This window comes from Odocoileus virginianus, chromosome 29, assembly GCF_023699985.2.
Source record: "Odocoileus virginianus isolate 20LAN1187 ecotype Illinois chromosome 29, Ovbor_1.2, whole genome shotgun sequence".
Lineage (NCBI taxonomy): Eukaryota > Metazoa > Chordata > Mammalia > Artiodactyla > Cervidae > Odocoileus > Odocoileus virginianus.
Window position 1 is genome coordinate 560,160 of NC_069702.1, and position 21,013 is coordinate 581,172.

The 21,013-nt window shown below is 34.8% G+C and overlaps 1 protein-coding gene across 4 annotated transcripts in view; it reads right to left on the reverse strand.

Annotated features, from left to right (window-relative positions):
- FRYL (FRY like transcription coactivator) overlaps window positions 1-21,013 on the reverse strand; it is a 297,672-nt gene that overhangs the window by 182,297 nt on the left and 94,362 nt on the right. For 2 of the 4 annotated variants that reach the window (XM_070458031.1, XM_020879792.2), the window contains exon 3: window positions 6,776-6,906. The exons of 1 other annotated variant lie outside the window; for it this stretch is intronic. The gene's annotated coding sequence lies outside the window, so the exon portion shown is untranslated. Of the gene's footprint in view, window positions 1-6,775; window positions 6,907-19,139; window positions 19,210-21,013 lie in introns of those variants that run through there. One more of the 4 variants, XM_070458032.1, reaches the window with a different exon arrangement.

A 21,013-nucleotide genomic window follows, 5' to 3' on the forward strand; every position in this document is an offset into this window, starting at 1 on the left:
ATATACAGTAAAGAAAGTCTTTAACTGGCAAATTGAATGCTTTTTTGCAAATTAATATAAATTATAAAATCTCATTATTGTAATTTATAACATAAATACTATGTCCAAAAATATGTAAAATAGTCTTTTAAAATAAAAAAGGAGCCATATTAAACTAACGGGCATAGGATATTACATTTAAACACAGGTCCCACCGCAGGAGAACAGGGCTCAGCTGAGATGCCCTGGCAACCCTGCACATCTCCATGTAGGTGGGCAGGTGAGGCTTCACTCCAATTCTACCCAGGTCTTGGGAAACTGTCCCATGATTCCTCCTGGGGCAGGGGGAGGTGAGGCTGGTGAGCAGCCGTTGGAGGCATCTTCTTATCCCTATCTCATAGCATGCCTGTTTCTCTTCCTTCTCCAGACTTTCAGCTGGGCACGTGAGCAAGTTTCCACCCATCCTCACCATGCCCCTCTCCCCCCAACCCAAAAAATAAAATAAAATAAACACAGGTCCCTTATATATGAGTTTGAGTAAGCTCTGAGAGCTGGTGATGGACAGGGAAGCCTGGAGTGCTGCGGTCCGTGGGGCTGCAAAGAGTCAGACACGACTGAGCAACTGAACTGAACTGACAGTGAAGAAAGCAATTAAATGATTCAAGATTGAAAGCTAAAGACTAAATTTCTAATAACAAATAACTGCATATACTAATATATTCATATTGCTTATTTATGCATATCTACATTATTGAACACAAGACTAACTGCTGAATGATTCACAGATTTTAACTGAAATTAAGAGTCACTTTATTTTGGGGGCTCCAAAATCACTGCAGATGGTGACTGCCGCCATGAAATTAAAAGACACTTGTTCCTTGGAAGAAAAGCTATGACCAACCTAGACAGCATATTAAAAAGCAGAGACATTACTTTGCCTACAAAGTTCCATCTAGTCAAAGCTATGGTTTTTCCATTAGTCATGTATGCATGTGAGAGATGGACTATAAAGAAGGCTGAGCACCAAAGAATTGATGCTTTTGAATTGTGGTGTTGGAGAAGACTCTTGAGAGTCTCTTGGACTGCAAGAAGATTCAACCAGTCAATCCTAAAGGAAATCAGTCCTGAATATTCATTGGAAAGACTGATGCTAAAGCTGAAACTCCAATATTTTGGCCACCTGATGTGAAGAACTGACTCATTTGAAAAGACCCTGATGCTGGGAAAGACTGAAGGCAGAAGGAGAAGGGGACAACAGAGGATGAGATAGTTGGATGGCATCACAGACTCAATGGACATGAGTTTGAATAAGCTCCAGGAGTTGGTGATGAACAAAGAAGACTGGCATGCTGCAGTCCATGCGGTCACAAAGAGCCAGACACGACAGAGACTGGACTGAACTGAAGAGTCACTAACCTCACCTCCATTTTATAGACTCAAATGAGTGAAGAGTATAAAAAAATTAACTTCTACTACCAGCACATTCTAGATATCAATATTTATTTCTTCTTAAAAGTTCCTTCTCTTTTCTTCTACATAATATTTTAACAGAAAGTATGGTTTCTTCTAAACATGACTCTATTTTTCAAACTGACAAGAAATAGTGTTAAGGAGAATACAAAGAAATAGGGATACTGCCCTGGGGAGCTTAAACTGAAATACCTTTGAAAGGTAACTTGCCATTGTCTATTAAAATTTTCAATGCACATAGAAATTTATACTAAGAAGCAATCATACAAAGGCATAAAGTAATACAATAAATGGATAATAAAGTAATAAAAAATAAATGGATATTTATTAAATAATTACTTCTAATAATTAACAAATAAAGTGACTCTAAGTGTTCATCAATAAGGGACTGATTGAACAAACTATTGTATCACACGATGGAGTGCATAGTTTAAATGAGACAGAAAAATGTTTATGATGCATTAAATGAAAAAGCAGTTATTGGAACAGTTTAGACAGTAAATATCATTTTTAAATTCAATAAATAAAATGCATAAGTGCATGTTAAATACACATGGAAAAGAGCTGTAAGAATATATATCAAACTTCCAGAGGATTTAGAGAAAATCTTTTATTTCTACTGAATATTATATTAATTTATATGAGCAGTTAAGTATTCCCTATAGTAAAGATCAATAATCATAAAGAACATTTTAATATCTTAAAGTGTTTTAATCAAAATATTAAAGCAGGCATTTTTCATCATCTTCCTAAAGATTTTCTTTTTTTAAAATATTTTCTAGCTACTATATGCAAATCTGATTTTTCTCCTAACACATGATTACCATGCTCTCAAACTTTAAAATGCATTATATTCAACTTTGCAGAATTATGTAAAACAAAGGTACTGTGACACAAAATAATCATAATTATATTCAAAGTTGTGGGATTTTTTTTTTATAGTTCACCTCAAATTCTCCTTATCTTTATGGGACTTTTTTAAAAAGTGATTTCTGTAGCAATAGATAAAACTCAGTATCTTCTTTTTCACTTATGTATCCTACAGTTTGCAAAAACATTTCTGTCAATAAGCATAATCAAAATATTTTCCACAATCACTAAACTGTTAACTTCATTAATGGCTTTATCTTGATCTACAGCAATCAATATTTCTCCATCTAAACTCGAAGCAATCAATATTTCTCCATCTAAATTCTAAGCAAAATTTATGATACTAAAAATATTATGCCAACTATATATTTACTCTATTTAAAAATTTTTTAATATTTAAATTTAATTTTCAAATAAAGATTTATGCTCACTAGAATGCATACTTGTAAAAATAATTTTACTTTTCTAAAATACTTTTTATTAAAGGATTGAAAACACATCTTTACCTAGTTGTTGATGTTGGTGTTTGTCATAATGACTGTGACAGAAATGGATTCCACCTTCCTCATCTATTGTCTTCTCTGATGAAAGCAAACTGAGACGTTTCAATTTCAGTAATCTTGGAGAACTTTCCTGAAAACTCTCTCCAGGGCCCAAAACCGTATCTCCCAAAACAACAGGAGGAACAACTCTTTTCAAAAAGTCCATATTAAGGTTCTTCTACGTTACTGGACCCACAAGTACACAGAAAGGTATTTGTACCAGCTTCCTCGATGAGAAGGTAAGGTCCACTCTTTGTGTCAAAGAGCAAAAAAACGTCATGTGAACTTAGGTGGGTCAACTACCAGCTGTTTTGAAGCTGATTTTTAGGACATTTGCTGTTCATACTGATAAGAAGTCAAACAGCTACCAACTGTGGAACTGCACTTCATATATACATAAACAAGCGCATGTACTATGGGCGGTAACAGCAATATTGAGACTATAAAATGTTTAGCATCCATCTATTTTAACGTTTAGACTTTGAAAACCTACACAGTGATAATGCTAGGACAAATTTACTTTGGTCTGAGGTGTGTCTTACTGTTAAACACACTTAACAGCTGAAATATGAAACAGTAACTTGAATTCAAAAGATAATTCTTATCATTCTGGAAATTCACTAGCAGACTGCAGGAAGATCAAGTTTTATAGAAGGTGAAAAGGAGTGATCTAAAGCTATACTGTATTATAAACATCCCAGTGACTTTTAATTTTATTTCATTTTCTGCTGCTGTGGTTCTGGTGGCTGTTTCATTTAAAAGTTTGTCTTTTCTAATACATCTGTGACGGTGGTGGTTTAGTCACCACGTCGTGTCCGACTCTTACAACCTCATGGACTGGAGCCCGCCAGGCCACTCTGTCCATGGGAATTCTCCAGGCAAGAATACTGAAGTGGGTTGCCCTTTCTTTCTCCAGGGAATCTTCCTGACCCAGTAATCAAACCCAGGTCTCCTGCATTGCAGACAGATTCTTTACCAATCTGTACCAATGTACTTTTAGACACACACCAAAAAAACTTCTTCATTATAATCAATCATAAGTTATAATCTTAAAATCATAAGTTATCTACAGTAGCAAAGGAAATCTTGGGATGAATTAATTTAAAAAAATTTGATAATTTAAAATATATGAATCTAAGAAAATTGAACAGTTTAAAGTATAAATATTTAATTCAGTAAACCCAGTAATCAATCTTACGCAATTTATTTCCAAATAACTAAGCATCCTATTAAATATTTTAAAATAGCAAAAGTAACTAATCCTACTGCCTTATCATAATCCAGAAGCATGATAAAATGTGCCAGTGAAAGGTACTAAATAAGGCTTTGTGCACTTTAATATCTTCTTTTCTCCCTTTCTTTGCCTGCCCTCGGGTGGAGTTACTAAGTGACCAAGAAAGAAATGAAAACAAACAAAAAGGAACAGATAAGACATAAACTTCCCTAAGTAGTCAAACTGATAACTTTGAAGGATACACAATTAAGAGAGAAAAAAAAAATTTGATTCATTTAGTGAAACACAATCTTTTTTCTTCCACCACTCAGTAGGAAGAGAATGATCTACATATATTAAAAGATGAAGCATAAAGTGGTCTACATAGATATCAAGGAAATTGCTGTAATATAAAAACAAGTAAATTTCTGGTCTGAACTGTGATGTGCTTAGTCGCTCAGTTATGTCCGCAGCTTTGCAACCCCATGGGAGTATAACCCGCCAGACTCCTCTGTCCGTGGGGATTCTCCAGGCAAGAATACTGGAGTGGGCTGCCATGCCCTCCTCCGGGGATCTACTCCACCCAGGGATCAGACCCAAGCATCCAGCACTGCAGGCAGATTCTTCCACCATCTGAGCCACCAGGGTCTGAATAGATGAGTTTTTAATCCTTAACATTAATAATGAAGTCAATTATTCTCTATTTCATTCATTTAAAAGATATTAAGTAAAAATTCTCTATACGTAAAGCATTATATATTATTAAGGTTCAGAGGAAATTTAGAGGATTTATTCATGCAAATCCTGTCTCATGGAATTCTACAGTAAAAAGGAGGGGGGAAAAAGGAAGTCAAGTAAGGAACTCAAGTTTCTTGCCCTAAAGCAAGACTATATCAACTATAAAGAAACACTGACTTAAAAAAATCCTTCTCAGAAGTAGATTCTCTCTTAACCCTGGAGCACAGAAGGATAAAAATTCACGTGTGATCATCCTATTGCCAACATACTGCGAGAACAAACTGGTCAGAACATAGCCCATACCCTTTAATAACCTAGAAGTTATCACTGTATCTTCCCAGGCTTTTATTTCTGTTTCTTCCATCTCACCTCATCCATATTTTTTAAACCGAAGGACAACTGGCTTATAATATTATATTAGTTTCAGGTGTACAAGATAGTGATTCGACATTTTTATATGGCTAATTATGAAATGATCACCATGGTAAGTCTAGTTACCACCTGTCACACACACAGCATTACTACAATATTACTGACTATATTCCTATGCTATACATTACATCTCCATGGCTTATTTTATAACTAGAACTTTGTACCGCTTGATCTCCCTCACCTATCTCACCCATGTCCCCACGCCCTCCCCTCTGGCAAGCCCCTGTTTGTTCCCTGTGTCTATGAGCTATTTGTTTTGTGTGTGTTACTTTTGTTGTTTTTGAGATTCCACATATAAGTGAAATCACATGGTATTTGTATTCCTCTGTCCGACTTACTTCACTTAACATAATACCCTCTAGATCCGTGCTGTCTTTTTGTTTGTTCCTCTTTATGATATGGTCTCTTGTTCTTTAAAACTTACTGCAAGTCCCTCAGTCGTGTCCAGCTCTTTGCAACCCCAGGAACTATACACAGTCCATGGAATTATCTAGGCCAGAATACTTAAGTGGGTAGCCTTTCCCTTCTCCAGGGGAATCTTCCCAACCCAGGGACTGAACCCAGGTCTCCCGCATTGCAGGCGGATTCTTTACCAGCTGAGCGACAAGGGAAGTCCAAGAATAGTGGAGTGGGTAGCCTATCCCTTCTCCAGGGGATCTTTCCAAGCCAGGAATCAAACCAGGATCTCCTACACTGCAGGCCGATTCTTTACCAACTGAGCTACAAGGGAAGCCAGCACATTGAAACTTACATGTGTTGTGTTTCTCAGATCCCTTTGTAGGTCTTCCTTATCTGTGGGGGCCAGGGATACAGTAGCATGCAACAAACACATGCTGATTATGAGCGCAAGTTACCTTCATGTTTGTTCATGATACACAAGAGGACCACACATGTCACTGTTAACCTCACTGTTCTAAACTGCACTTTCAGTTGGAAAAAGAAAGGGCAAGGATTAGGTGTTACAGGAGAGATCACAAGATTTTTCTCAGATTTCCTTCTATCAACAAATGTTTGCTAAGTAGCTTCTTTCATAGCCTGTGCATGATACAAATGCACTAAGGATTTATCTTCATCCCCAGGAAGCTTAACTCTCAAAACTACAAAACTCCCTGTTTGCCTTGGCCAAGGTTTTGTTGAGCCTGCAATATGCTTCAATTTCTTCTGTCCAATAACGTCCTTTCTTTACAGGTGTGGATTCCTAATAAACATCTAGGAGCCAAAGGAGCCAAACTCCTTTTCAGTGTCAGCTTTTGGAGGACCCTCCCTGAGAAATAACAGCGAGGGATAAAGCATGGGCCTGCAATATCCATTACTAGCTGAATCTATGATGGCGAAATACCATAAAGCTATTTCTAAGATCTTTGGTTGATTATCAAAACTTTGAACTCCTGCTATAACGGTTAAAGAATTAAGAAATTATAACAGTTATAAATTATAACTAACAGGGCTAGTCATTCAAAGACAGCATTTAAAAATCTTTTGAGACCTGTAAGTCACTATTTCGCCTTTAGAATATTTATTATAATCTTACCGTAGAATTCAAGACAGTAATTTCTTGGTGGTAAACTGGATCATCTAATCCTGGCTGTGGGACTCTTGAGCAGTTTTGAGAATTAAGCATTTAGGTGTTAATCATCCAAGATCAAATAAATGGCTTCAGCTCTGAAGAAAAACAAAATATGAGATTGATACATTAGATATGTTTATAATAAGTACATCTGTGTGTGACTCACATCCACCATTACTTATGAATATATTATACTGCAGGGTCACTAAGTGCTACAGTTATCCTCTTTCAATTAATGTTGTGTTATGTTTTTTCTAAGTTTTTATTATGACAATTTTCAAACTAATACAGAATTATCGAGACTATTATGATGAACCCACCCTTATCAACTCATGGCAAATCCTACTGCATTTACATCTCCACCCACGCCTCAACCTCCACCCCACCACTCTGGGTCATTCTGAAGCAAATTCCAGGCATTATACCACTTTATCTACAGACCATTCTGAATGTATCTTTCTAAGATAAAGATTTGCTTTTTAAACATAAGGCAGTATCATTTTAATATCTACAATTAATTCACAATAATTTCTTTATTACATCAACTACCAATCAGTGCTCATATTTCTCCAACTGTCTCATAAGAGTCTAATTCAGAGCTAAACAAAATCCATACAGGCAATTGTTACCGTTTCTCCTAAATCCCTTTTAACGCTACAGTTGTTTTCTTTCCCCTGGCCTTCTCCTCTTTGCAGTGACAAACAAAGCTTTTACTAGAAAAAACTGAACAAAAACATCAATAACCTAACTGTTCAATAATAAGTTAAATCCATTTTCATTTTATTCACCAAAATAATCAGATTTGCAGAACAGCTCATATATCCACTAGGCTAATATTATCCCATCTGCAGAGACTGTTCATGGTGCACATTTTTCAAAGTCCAACTATAGTAACTCTGAGCAGGTCCTGGGTTATGAACTACTATACCTTATACATAATTTGATGACTACTAAGAATGAAACCAGTGACCAGAAGGAGTTATCCTTTAACTGCATATAAGGCCTCAAATGTAATCATATACATTTCATGTTTTTAGTACCATGAAAGGTTGTGCATTTTTCAACAGTTAAATAGGCCACTTTTTTAATTTGTCATTGAAGCACAAATCAACCTCATTTTAAATCACATCCTATTTCTTGCTATTTTCCTGTTTAATGAATTTAATTCCCAGCCCAACAGAAAGAACTACTTTCTAAAATATTAATTGTGCACTTAAAACTTCTTAATCTGAAATTCCTTTAGCCAAGTTAGAAAAATATAAAAATATTTCATTTATTCACAAGCATAATCAACTAAATTATGACTAAAACTAAATCTCTGGAAGCACCAAAACTGGTAAATATGAAAATACTAATTTAATATAGATGTACTTTTTCATAATCAATTATCATTCAGACTTATGGAATTTTTAACTGCCCCATCAAATATTTCTGCATCTACTAACAACATGTTATCTAGAATCCCGCCATAACTTTTGATACTTTATCTTAGTTTCATGGAATCATTTCTCCCTCAAAGCAAATAAAGCTATGTGATAAACAGCATATCATTTCTTGCCTAGAGTGAGCAGAGCAGTCATGTACTGCTCTGTATTTAATGAAATTTATACTATTTTTGTTTTGTTCAGGGGTAGTTTGGAGTTTTTTGTTGGTGGTGATGGGTTTTTTGGGGGGGCTGGGGCACGTCAATTGTACTTTTATCTTGTCTCCATACAGACTACCTAAAATGGAACTTTTATTTTCATTTCACTTGATTAATTTGGAGAACAGTTTATCTACAAGAAGAGTAATTTTGTTCTAATGAGGTGGATGAAACTGCAGCCTATTATACAAAAGAAAAACACCAATACAGTACACTAATGCATATATATGGAATTTAGAAAGATGATGACGATAACCCTATATGCGAGACAGCAAAAGAGACACAGATGTATAGAACAGACTTTTGGATTCTGTGGGAGAGGGCGAGGGTGCGATGATTTGGGAGAATGGCACTGAAACATGTATATTATCATACGTGAATTGAATTGCCAGTCTAGGTTCGATGCATGAGACAGGATGCTCAGGACGGGTGGTGGGAGGGGGGTTCACGATGGGGAGCACACGTACACCCGTGGCGGGTTCATGTCAATATATGGCAAAACCACTACGATATTGTAAAGTAATTAGCTTCTGATTAAAATAAATAAATTTATATTAAAACAAACAAAAAAGAGTAATTTTTTTGGGGGGGGTTCACATTCCACAGCATGTGTGTCTTTAGTTTCCCGACCAGGGATTGAAACCACACCCCCTGCACTGGAAGGCAGAGTCTTAACCACTGGACCACTGGGGAAGTCCTGAAAATAATAAATTTTATTACTGCTTCTACACTGCTACTTCTGAGATGGTCAAGGTCAGAGAGGTTAGGTAACTGTGGTCATGGTATGCACGTGACCAATCCTGTTGTTTCTTTATTTTAAAAGAGTAGGTTCATATTTAACAAGTGACTTAAAGAAGTCAGATGGTATTTGACAACACTGAAAAGAAGACTGTAAAATAGTCAAACAGCACCAGCTTTAAAGATTCAATGCTTTAAGTCAGCAATGAGACTAATGATCTAGAAACTTCCACGTGTAATAAAGAGAAGAGTGGCCCAGCTCTGGCGCTTGGAAGGATTCTCAGATCAAATGAGGTCCTTTAGGGATAACCCTGCTTCACTTTAGTCTAGAAAGTAAAAGAGAAAGCTGACTAGGTGCTCAGGTAACATATTAACCTCATTTCCTTTCTGAAAAGGATTGCAAGAACAATGAAGAAAAGAAGTGCCACAAATCTAATGTACCCTAACTGTAGTAAAACATTTAACATAAAGATCTCCGATATACATTGATACAGAGAATTATAATCTTGAACAAACAGAGCAGAGGTTAAGAAAAAATGAGTTTCAGTGATGTTCAATTTAAGTACTCTCAATATTTACAGGCTTGGAATACTTCATAATCTGAAAAGGAGAACAAGAAGCTACGGTTCCAAGCACAAGGTAGATTTGAGCTCAATATAATAAAAAAGAATAATTTAATGATTATATAATTCATTTAAAAGCTGCTTCATAAAGAAATGGAGTTCCTGTTGAGTTTTTAGGTAAAGATTGTTAGAAATGCTATAGAAAGTGTTATACACTGAGTCAAAAGACTAAGCTAAATTACTTCATAGATTCCAACTTGAAATCCTAAATCTCACTTTAATCCTAATTTTCACTTTGTACTTATACTTGAATACTGGAAAGTGTGATGACCTAATGATTCAATCATATTTCAACTAAAGAAAGAAACCACAATATAAGATATGAAATCTATAATGGAAAACTTCTATTAACATGGTAGATGTGAAAAATCTATGCACAAAAAATCAAGTGTAGGCAGCAAATAATTACTCAAATTATCTTTTTTGTCTGACAAAAGTTATTAAAATAATTTATAGTCATCCCTTTAATTAAGAAAGAAAATGATTCATAAATCAACACTGACTCCACTGCACTAATTTTTCAAAATTAATTTTTTCTCTTACTTTATAAATGTTCTAATTTTTACAATATCTAAAACAAACCTGCATTTTAATCTTCTGTCATTCTTTTTAACCTACCAAATTGCAACTTTTAAGAAGTATGGAAACTTACGATGCTGACTAATGCAATCAAAGATTACACAATATCACCTGCTAAAAATGCTGTATAATGACACTGAGCTAGAATAATTGGGCTCACTGCAAAAATCTAAATCCTTTGCTGATAAAGCAATGTTCTCTGCAGGTAAATTTTTCTATATTTTGTTGATTTTACATTTTTAGCAAATATAGCAGTTATTATCATACTACTTGTCTTAATGAAAACAATTAGGAAAATTTTCCATTCACAAATTCAGGGAAGCTTTCTATAACAGTTTCTTTCATTCACTGCATCATACATACACAGCCCCAAAGTACATTTTCTGGTAAACTGGTGAATGAAAATGTATTGTTTAGAATAATTTTCCTTTTATATTTCTACAGCATTACATCTCTTTAGTATTTCTTACCCATTCAACAGCATTTCTGTTGACACAGGAAAAAAAAAAAAAAAGAACTAGATCACAAAACTATCATTTAAGTGCCTACCTACTCATCTAGACTTAAATAAGAAGAAAACTTTTGGACAAATGTAGAAACAGCCCAGTAAGACATCACCTCATTAAATGTAGAATTTTCTCCCATTCCTAATTTCTAAAAATCCATTGCTATAACTATGTATGCAACACATGAATTTATAAAAATCATACCTTTAACAAATATTGAGTAGAACTATGTGCCAAGAATCAGGGACAGAGGAGTGAACAGAACAGACAAAAATCCCTAGGCTCACAGGGCTTACCTTCCAGTAAGGAGCCTGAATTTTTTATAGTCCTTCCTTTGAGAATCTGAAAAAAGTGTTGGAGGCCTCTCCTTCCAAAATGTAAACACAGCTATTCTTGCAGGGTTATGAACCTCTATAATCCAATTACTAATTATGGATTAATCACTGATAGAAACCCTCCTTATGCTTACTTTGTCTGCCATTTATAGTTCATAGTGTCAAAATTTTACTGTTCATAGTATTAGGAAGTAATACAGTCATCCTTCTGTATCCAGGAGGTAATGGTTCCAGGACTCCTTGTGGAAATCAAAAGCATCAGAGGTTCAAGTCCTTCATATAAAAGTTTACAGAATGTATAAATAACCCATGCAAATCCTCCTACATGCTTTAAACCCTCTCTAGATTATACAATACCTAATACTACATAAATGCTATATAAATAATTATAAATAAAATGCTAATTCTGTGGTGAGCAGTACACTCAAGTTTTTTACCTTTTGGAACTTTCTAGAATTTTTTTCTGAATAATTTTAATCTAAGGTTGATTGAATCTGCAGATGTGGAAGATATAGAGACAGAGAACTGACTGTGCTTTTTCTTACCCATTAAAATACTTAAAGCCTTCAAATGTCAATAGAATGTGTTCTATTTATTCTATTTGTACCACAAACAAATTTCTAGACTACTGATAGAGAGTATCCTTTACCAATCTTGGTTTTTCCAGGAGAAAACTGATCCTAACCTCTTCAGTAACTTCATAGGTAAACTTTCTGATTTCATTATTTATTCTCTGGACCTTCTTGAGTTAAAAATTCCACTCCCTCTGCTCAACTCTTCAGCTGAAGTGTCTGTAGAAGTCACCCACAGTTCTTGCAAGAAGATATATATGCTCAAGAGAAACCACAATAAAACCTTAACCTTAACAGAAATCATCAATTACCCCCAAATCTTTATTCTTGCTTTTCACAAGAAGAGAGTGATCCACTAATAAAAAGCTTTTTATTTAAAAATACAACATCTAAAACTAAGGTTATTACTGTCTCTAAGCAATGTCTTATATTTTCTATACCTATAATTTTTTAAAATTATACATTGGAAATTACCTAATTATGATCCTAAGGTCCTAAAATACCAAACATTAAAGAAAATTATGAAAACATGATGTATATATTTTACATGTTATATAAAACAACTCATAGTAAAGAGGTCTCAAGGCTAATCCAAATTTTAAGTTATTCAGAAAAATGAAGAAGTAGCTAGGCAAGATCACACAGCAAATAAATAGCTACAATTTCATCTCCAAAGTGTGTCTTTTCTCTTTTCCTCTGTTTATAGTCTGTAAACTTGAGAGGTCTTGCTTTTATAAGAGCAACTATGAAAGCACAAACTCCCACTGATGTTTAGCTGACCTATTTCTGCGAAATTTATAGCACCAAAATAATTTCTCTAAATTTAAGGAAGAATGATCATCTGTTACCTGCAGCCTCATAAACTGGATCAAAAGCCTTTAACATGTCTATGCTCTTTGACCTAATAATTCTACTTCTAAATCTTTTCTAGGAAGATGATCAGAAATGCAGACAGATTTATTCACAAAGGTATCATTGCACTATTATTCCTATGAGCAGAATACTGTAGGGAAGGGGCAGGAAAAAGACAATGAAAAAAAACCAAATCATGGTATAGTCACTAGATGAAATGTTATCCATAAATTAAAAATCATTTACTAATATGCCATAATATTCACTAAATATTTTTAAGTAATAATTAGAAATCAAGTCTTTATAGTACCTTCACAATTACTAGAGATAAAACTACATTTAGAAATAAAGAATAAACTTATAATAATAGACTCAAATTGTCAAGGCAGTCAATGTCTCTATGTCCATGTCCTCATTTATAAAATAAAGATAATAAAAACCTCTCACGGCTATCATGAGAATTCAGTTTTTTGGATGAAAAGTGCTTAAATGGTACTTGACATAAGTACTCAAATGTTACTATTATTATTTACTAACTCATATACCATATGCTGATAGACAAAATCTGCAATACTTCCAAAAAAAAAGAAATGAAGAAATTAAGCTGCTCATAATTCTAATACCAAGAGATGGCCACTATTAATTCATATAAATATCTGGGTTAATTTTTTTCAGATCTTTTAACATGCATTCAACATTTTATACAATTGGTGTTAAGTTTTACTGTTTCTACTGGTTACAAAATACTGTAAAATTTTATAAATATAGTATGTGCATTTCATTATTCCACTGGTATTGAACATAAGGTTCAGTTCTTCACTCTATAAATAAAACTGCAATGAATATCCTGATTGGCAGTCTTTATACACATCTTTGATTTTTCCCTCAAGAAAGAGTCTAAAATCAGAATTTCTATCTCAAATGGTATGAAATACACTTGACCTTACTCCCTACTGAACTTTATAGAATGTAGATACATATTAAGTGTTCAAAGCTGCCAATTTCTCTCCTTTCTCCATGGGTACTTCAAAGTTATTAACTGGCTTTTTCATTGTAACTTTTCTGCCTTGTTTTGGTACAATTGCTTTTCAAGTGTTTCTCTTTTTCCACTTATTCTATTTAAAGAAGTTCACTTTTCCCTTATATCACTCTAACACCCCAAACACAATTTGAGCATTCATAACTTCAGTACATTCCTCAAAAAGATTCTTAAGAATCTACTTTGTATGACTAGAAATAGAAGTCCTTGTCTTTCAGAAACACAGCCTAAAATATTTACAGATGATATGTATGACAGAGGAAGTGCATCAAAGTAAGTGGGAATTGGGGAAAGGGAATGGATGGAGTTAACAAAGAGCTGATCAATGCTGAAGCTGAAGAATGGGTATATGAACATTCATTCCACTAATCTCTCTGTTTAAAAATTTATCATTATATTTAAATATTAAATACAATATTTCTATAGATATATAAAATGTTTATATAAGTTTTATATTTTATATAAATATTTAAATATTCAACATCTTCAGGGGAAAATTGTTTTTAAAATAAATCTTTAAGAAATAAATTAAAATCTACAAAACAATTATATACTTCTACATAATTCAATTATAAAAATATAATAAGACCAAAAATATTTAAGTCAAATTCAAAAGTGAAGTAAACAACTACAGTATTTAGAATCTCTCAATTACACTTGCCAGTAATTCCCACAGATAATAACATACTACAATGCCTTTTTCCAAACCATGGCTTCAGCATACCATGCTGATTCTCCAAGACAATATTAGTATTTATATTGTGCATTACAAGAATACAATTATGCCTCTGTATGTGCCCACATGAATATTTGATAAGTAGTTTTATTATGTACTAGTATTAAATAATCCAAATTCTCTTGGTGCTTAAATCACATCTTGGTACCAAGCTAGGCACATCATAAACAATACTTGCAGCTTAATAGTTAGATCCACCAAAGTGTTTATTTCTACCCAGAGGCATGCAAGCAAGACCAGTGTAATGCAAATACTACCTCGCTGCACATCTTTAGTACAGTGGGAAAATGTCACCTGTGTATATTTCTAACTATGTAGAAAACACTTTATCTTGGAGTCAGGTCACGATAACAAAAGAGCATAGCAAAAAGAATTAAGTAATATATCTAGCAATAAAAGGAGAAGGAAATGGCAACCCATTCCAGTATTCTTGCCTGGAGAATCCCAGGGACAGAGGAGCCTGGTGGGCTGCTGTCTATGGGGTCGCACAGACTCGGACACGACTGAAGCGACTTAGCAGCAGCAGCAGCGATAAAAGGATCAATGGCTGTTCCCTAAGTTTAAAGCAAGGAAGAAAAAGACTAGACACATGTTTTCTAAACTCTTCTCACTGCAGTTAAAAAAAAAAAAATTTGCATAAATGAACTTTTAGTAGTTTTATATAACAAGTCAATATAAACATACCCACATGATACATTTGATACATTTGCAATACACTACAATAGTTTCCCACCTATTTTTTTAAAGTGTTATGCTCTAGTCACTACCCACTAAAACGATAATCTTGACTTCATAGTTTTACATACTGATCTAAGAAATTGGCCTGCAAACAAAACAAACCAAAAAATGGCCTGTAACTCCTCCTGCTTACCAAACAGAGCAGAAGAATTCCTCTTAACCCTGTATAGAAAATAGCATCAGTACTTGTCTGGGAGAATGGGGAGCAGGGTGCAGGAGACACTGAAGTGGGCAAGAATCAAAGGATTGCTGCTTAAACCATACAACTGGCCCCCCCCACCCAAGAGAGGAGAATCTCTCAAATCTCTTCCTGTTCTAAAATTCGGTGCTTCTGAGAGTTAGCACTGAGACTATGAGTCCCTAAAGAGCAAGAAATTCATTTTATATCTCCCACAACACCTAGCAAGCCAGTTTTCATAAAAATAATAAAGTACTAAATAAAGATTAAGTTCAACTTATAATATGCAAAATAAGCATAAATGTAAAGGTTTCTGTCATTTAAACGTATGTTTTCCACATTCCATTAAATGTAAAATCAATGCTATTGTATATTATTTACAAACTCATAAGCATAAAATTGTTAAAATATATATACATATCCTGTAGCAGTATACATGTGTGTAATAGATTAAAATACATGTCACAAAAACTACTATTAATATTCAAGCTACTTCATCCATAAAGGTATTAAAAACAATTCACAATAAAATTACTCTAAAACTGAGAATCAAATCAAATTACTTTTAGTTTCAACAATACGTTTTTTTCCCTGCATCCTTAATGATACAATTAATGAACAAAGAAATAAGCAATGGCCCCAGTATAGAAGAAAAATAACAACAGTGAACTCGAAAATATAGAACTTTTATAACTCAACCACGATTTTTAGCATTCTAAAGTCTAACAGTCTCAAACAGTCTCCTCTGCTTTTGTCTAAGAAGGAACAGTTTTCTCAAAAAAAAAAAAAAGTCAATGACATTGTAGATTTTTCCTATACACAATAACTTTCAATAAACTATGATGGCTTATTTTAAGTAGGGGAAAGATGAAAAAGGAGTCTATGTATGACTTCCAATTTTAAAGCTCAATAAATCCTTTTACAAATAAGGACAGTAAGATCAACCTTTATCCCTTTTAAAATGTTATAAAATGACATATGATGCAATAAGACACCTTTTTCACAACAACCTAAAATTTTAACACACCTCTTTATTTATTTCCATAAGCTTTAGTCCAAATTCCCATTTCTCCAAGGTTCTGAATCAAACTTGAAAAAAAATTAGAATTTTACCAAAATTAACATAACTTCTGATTTTGAAGAGGAAAGTATTTACAAATATGGTTTTTTTGTTACTTAAAAGTATAATGTATTTTAACAGGCCAATTCTAAGTGTGCAGTTCTAGTTAACACTTCTTACTTTTTCTTGGATTTCTGAATTTTAATTACTACTAAAATTAAACATACCTTTAAAAACCTTCATGGATAAAAAACTTGAATTGCTCCTTGAAAGAAATAAAGGAAATCGAGAACTTGCATTGGCAGCCGAGAAAGAAATAAGAATTGGAGTACAGGGTTCAGGGCAGAATGAGCCTCTGTAGAGGTTTTTCACTGAAGAACGAGAGCACCTGGAACAATAGCGCTGAACCAGTTCATGCTGAGGAGTCGCCAAAAGCCACAGCAAGACAGACACTTCACACAGACCGAGGGTCCACCCTGAGCTCCCAGAATCTGCACTCTAACACAGACCCTAACACAGATGCACCTGCAACCAACCAGGAGCTTGCAGGCCAGCTGGAAGAGAGATACAAGGGACAACCCTTTTTAGATGCTTTGAGAGAAGTTACTTAAATATGTCCAAGCAACAACTGGGTACAAGGGAGTCACTCATCCATTTAAGTGGAGGACAGGACAGGAAAGACTTTGCCAAGGAAGTGATGCTCTCAGCCTCCACTGCCAGGGAGTAAGTGGAGCTACAATCTACAACTACACGAACGGCTTTTTGCCTCCCTCTGAGGAACTGGCTAGCTGTTGAAAGAAGAGCCAGTTAAGTGACACATTAAAGCTTAATAAACATGATTAATAAATATGATCTTTTGCTGTGGGCCTCTGAAACATGACTTCCTACAGGCTCCAAAGCTGGGTGCTACCACATACCCTCTGAACTGCACCGAAATGCCTGGCTTTTATTCCCTAAAGGTTACCCTAGGATTGCCTCCTCCCTGTGTTTATGAAAGAAAGTATTGAGTCAGATAAGATTCACGCTGATTGACAATTCATCTCATTCTAGATATTTATAAAGGATAATAAGCAATTTATTCAGATCAACATTCTCTGTATAGAAAATAACACATTTCAAAGTTAGCAACAAAACAACATTCCAAATCAGTTTGGTCACTATGAATGACCATATAGAACATGCCACAGAGCTTAATCCTTCACATTCCAGTACATCCAGTAACTCTAAAAAGGACTCACACACAAAAGAAGCTCTACCCCACCAATATGCTTTATTCTCCACAGTGATTAAGTCAGTCTAAACAAATCACAAACATGGTAGGGTAGAATTCAGGATTCATTCACTGCACCCTAAGAAATGGTGCCCTAGAAATTGAAATCAATAATAATCACTAATCACTAAGAGTCGCCTATGTATGAAAAAAATGGGTTGGGTGCTGAACATACATTACTTCGTTTTAACCCAAACAAACCCATAATTTCTATAAATGTTCAACTGCGCAGCTGTGGGAACTGACAACTAGCAGATAAAACGAGAAAAACTGCACATCTGGATTCTTTCATATTTTAAAGGAATATGTTCTTATACGGAGTTATTCAAGATAAAGTTCTCAAATTAAAACACAATTATAACTTGAGTGTTTTTATACTGATTCTGAACATTAGAACAAAAGCAAGAGGCCTCTCAAAAAAGGATAATTAAGCCTAATTAACACATAATTTACCTTAAATATTTCATGAAGAAAGAATAAATTTGCCTTACCAGAAGTAAAAAATAGGGAGGAAGGAAGAAATCATATTATGATTAACAAATCACAGGGATGCTCATTTAAGATGAAATTCAATCCTCTTCTGCTAATGTCTCCCTATTAATTGAAAGGTCCAAGAACAATATTCTAAAGGAAAGTGACATTTCTCTGTCTCAGCCAGAGTTCTCAAAATAATCTTTAACCTAAAATACGTTTTCCCAAAGATGTTTAACTTTGATAAAGTTAACTTTTAATGATAACTTTTAATTATCACAGTTTAAACAGTGATATGGAGAAGGAAATGGCAACCCACTCCAGTATTCCTGCCTGGAGAATCCCAGGGACAGAGGAGCCTGGTGGGCTGCCGTCTATGGGGTCGCGCAGAGTTGGACACGACTGCAGCGAGTTAGCAGCAGCAGCAACAAACAGTGATAACTCAATCAGCTGCAAAATGTTCTGCCCACAGTTTGTACATTATAGGGGAAACCTGACAAAGCATGCAAGTATCAATTGCTCTGTCTGTGGTTTAACTTCCCTCCACTCCATTTAAATCACCCTTTTCCTGCTGGGTCCCTCAACACCTCTTTTCCTTTATTCTTGCTCTACCTTGCGAGAATTTTTAGTTTCTAGCTCAGTTTAGTGGATTCGAGGTCACTGGAATTATACTTTTTGAATGTTGACTCTGGACCAACTTCCCAATTCAGGTTATGCTCTTATTGTTAAGAACAATAATACATGTTACAATCATACTAAGCTAGACGTAAATGCTAACTGGAAAATGTATCAGTATAAAAGTAAAGAGACAAAAAGAAAACACTTTAGCCTTTCCAGAAACCTAACACCAGGTATAGTATAATAAATGAAAACAGACATAGTTCTATGACCCTCACTGAGCCCAACTATATTATCAACCTAGACAGTGAAGGACACAAACAATGAATAAGACGTAAACCTTAAGAAACTATTTGTGTGGTGTGACTTACCCAGCTCTACAAACCTGACATGGAAAAACGGACTGGTTCCAAATCGGGAAAGGAGTACATCAAGGCTGTGTATTGTCACCCTGCTTATTTAACTTATATGCAGAGTACATCATGAGAAACGCTGGGCTGGATGCACAAGCTGGAATCAAGATTGCCGGGAGAAATATCAATAACCTCAGATATGCAGATGACACCACCCTGATGGCAGAAAGCAAAGAAGAACTAAAGACCTCTTGATGAAGGTGAAAGAGGAGAGTAAAAAAGTTGGCTTAAAACTCAACATTCAAAAAACTAAGATCATGGCCTCCAGGCCCATCACTTCATGGCAAACAGATGAGGAAACAATGGAAACACTGACAGACTATTTTCTTGGGCTTCAAAATTACTGCAGATTGTGACTACAGCCATGAAATTAAAAGACACTTGCTCCTTGGAAGGAAAGCTGTGACAAATCTAAACAGCGTATTTAAAAAGCAGAGACATTACTTTGCCGATAAAGGTCTGTCTAGTCAAGGCTTTTGTTTTTCCAGTAGTTGAGTATGTACGTGAGAGGTGGACTGTAAAGAAAGCTTAACGCTGAAGAATTGATGCGTTTGAACTGTGGTGTTGGAGAAGACTCTTGAGAGTCCCTTGGACTGCAAGGAGATCAAACCAGTCAATCCTAAAGGAAATCAGTCCTAAATATTAATTGGAAGGACTGATGCTGAAGCTGAAGCTCCAATACTTTCGCCACCTAATGAAACAAACTGACTCATTAGAAAAGACCCTGACGCTGGGAAAGATTGAAGGCAGGAGAAGGGATAGACAGAGGATGAGATGGTTGGCTGGCGTCACTGACTCAACAGACGTGAGTTTGAGCAAAATCTGGGAGATGGTGAAGGACAGGAAAGCCTGGTGAGCTGCAGTCCAAGGGGTTGCAGGGTCGGGCAACTGAGCAACAACAACTAAACTGTCCTAGAAGAAGAGTGTTCTAGAAAGTTCCAATATGGTAAAAATGGAGTATTATAAAACAATAAAAGCTTATCTTTTAATATATCAGGCCTCTGAATTAATGTCACGATTATCTTTGAAGCTGTAATATTCATGCAAATTTAAAACAAGAGGAAGTAAGATGTGGAGAGTGCAAAGTGAGGAACTGAGTCATTTCTCCCACCTCACCAGGTTTTTTCACCTTCATTTACTTAGTTACATAAACCCGATGGAGAATGCAGTATTTCACCTATGACAATTGTATCTTTCAAGCCTTTCATAAACCTGTCAAACCATGAGCTACGTGAAATGTTTTTTGTTTTATAGGTATTTAGTTTTAAAAGTAAAATCTTTCATCGTTTTAAACTTGAAGATCACAGTACCAAATGATAATTCAATTCTTACCTATAATCACCTACCCTAGTTAATATTTCATGGTGATTTTTTAAAACTCAAATTCCAGAAACTAAGACTTAATGTCCTAGTTTCATCTTAAGCAAGCTCATTTAAAATTTCCATAAGATAGTTTTACCTTAAAATAATACAACCAAAATACTTCCCATTAGTTAACACTGCTGAAACACGAAAAATCTGAAATGTGACTTTAGGAAATTTAATTTAAAAATAGCTTTAAAAGGTCTAGTATCTACTGCATACCCAATGACAAAATTAAATTCCATTTAGTATGAAAGCAAAATTATAATCTCCTATACCTTTCACTGTACCAAGATGTAATAGAAGACAAAAATAGTTATTTAATTCAAGAGGTGATCCAAAGAGACTTAGAAGTTAGATTTATATCCAAAAAGTCACATGTAAGACAAATCTGTATAAACCCCATTTCCATTGTAAGTTCAGAGAAATGACCTCTTATGAGAAGGCAACACAATGTATGTAGCACAGTT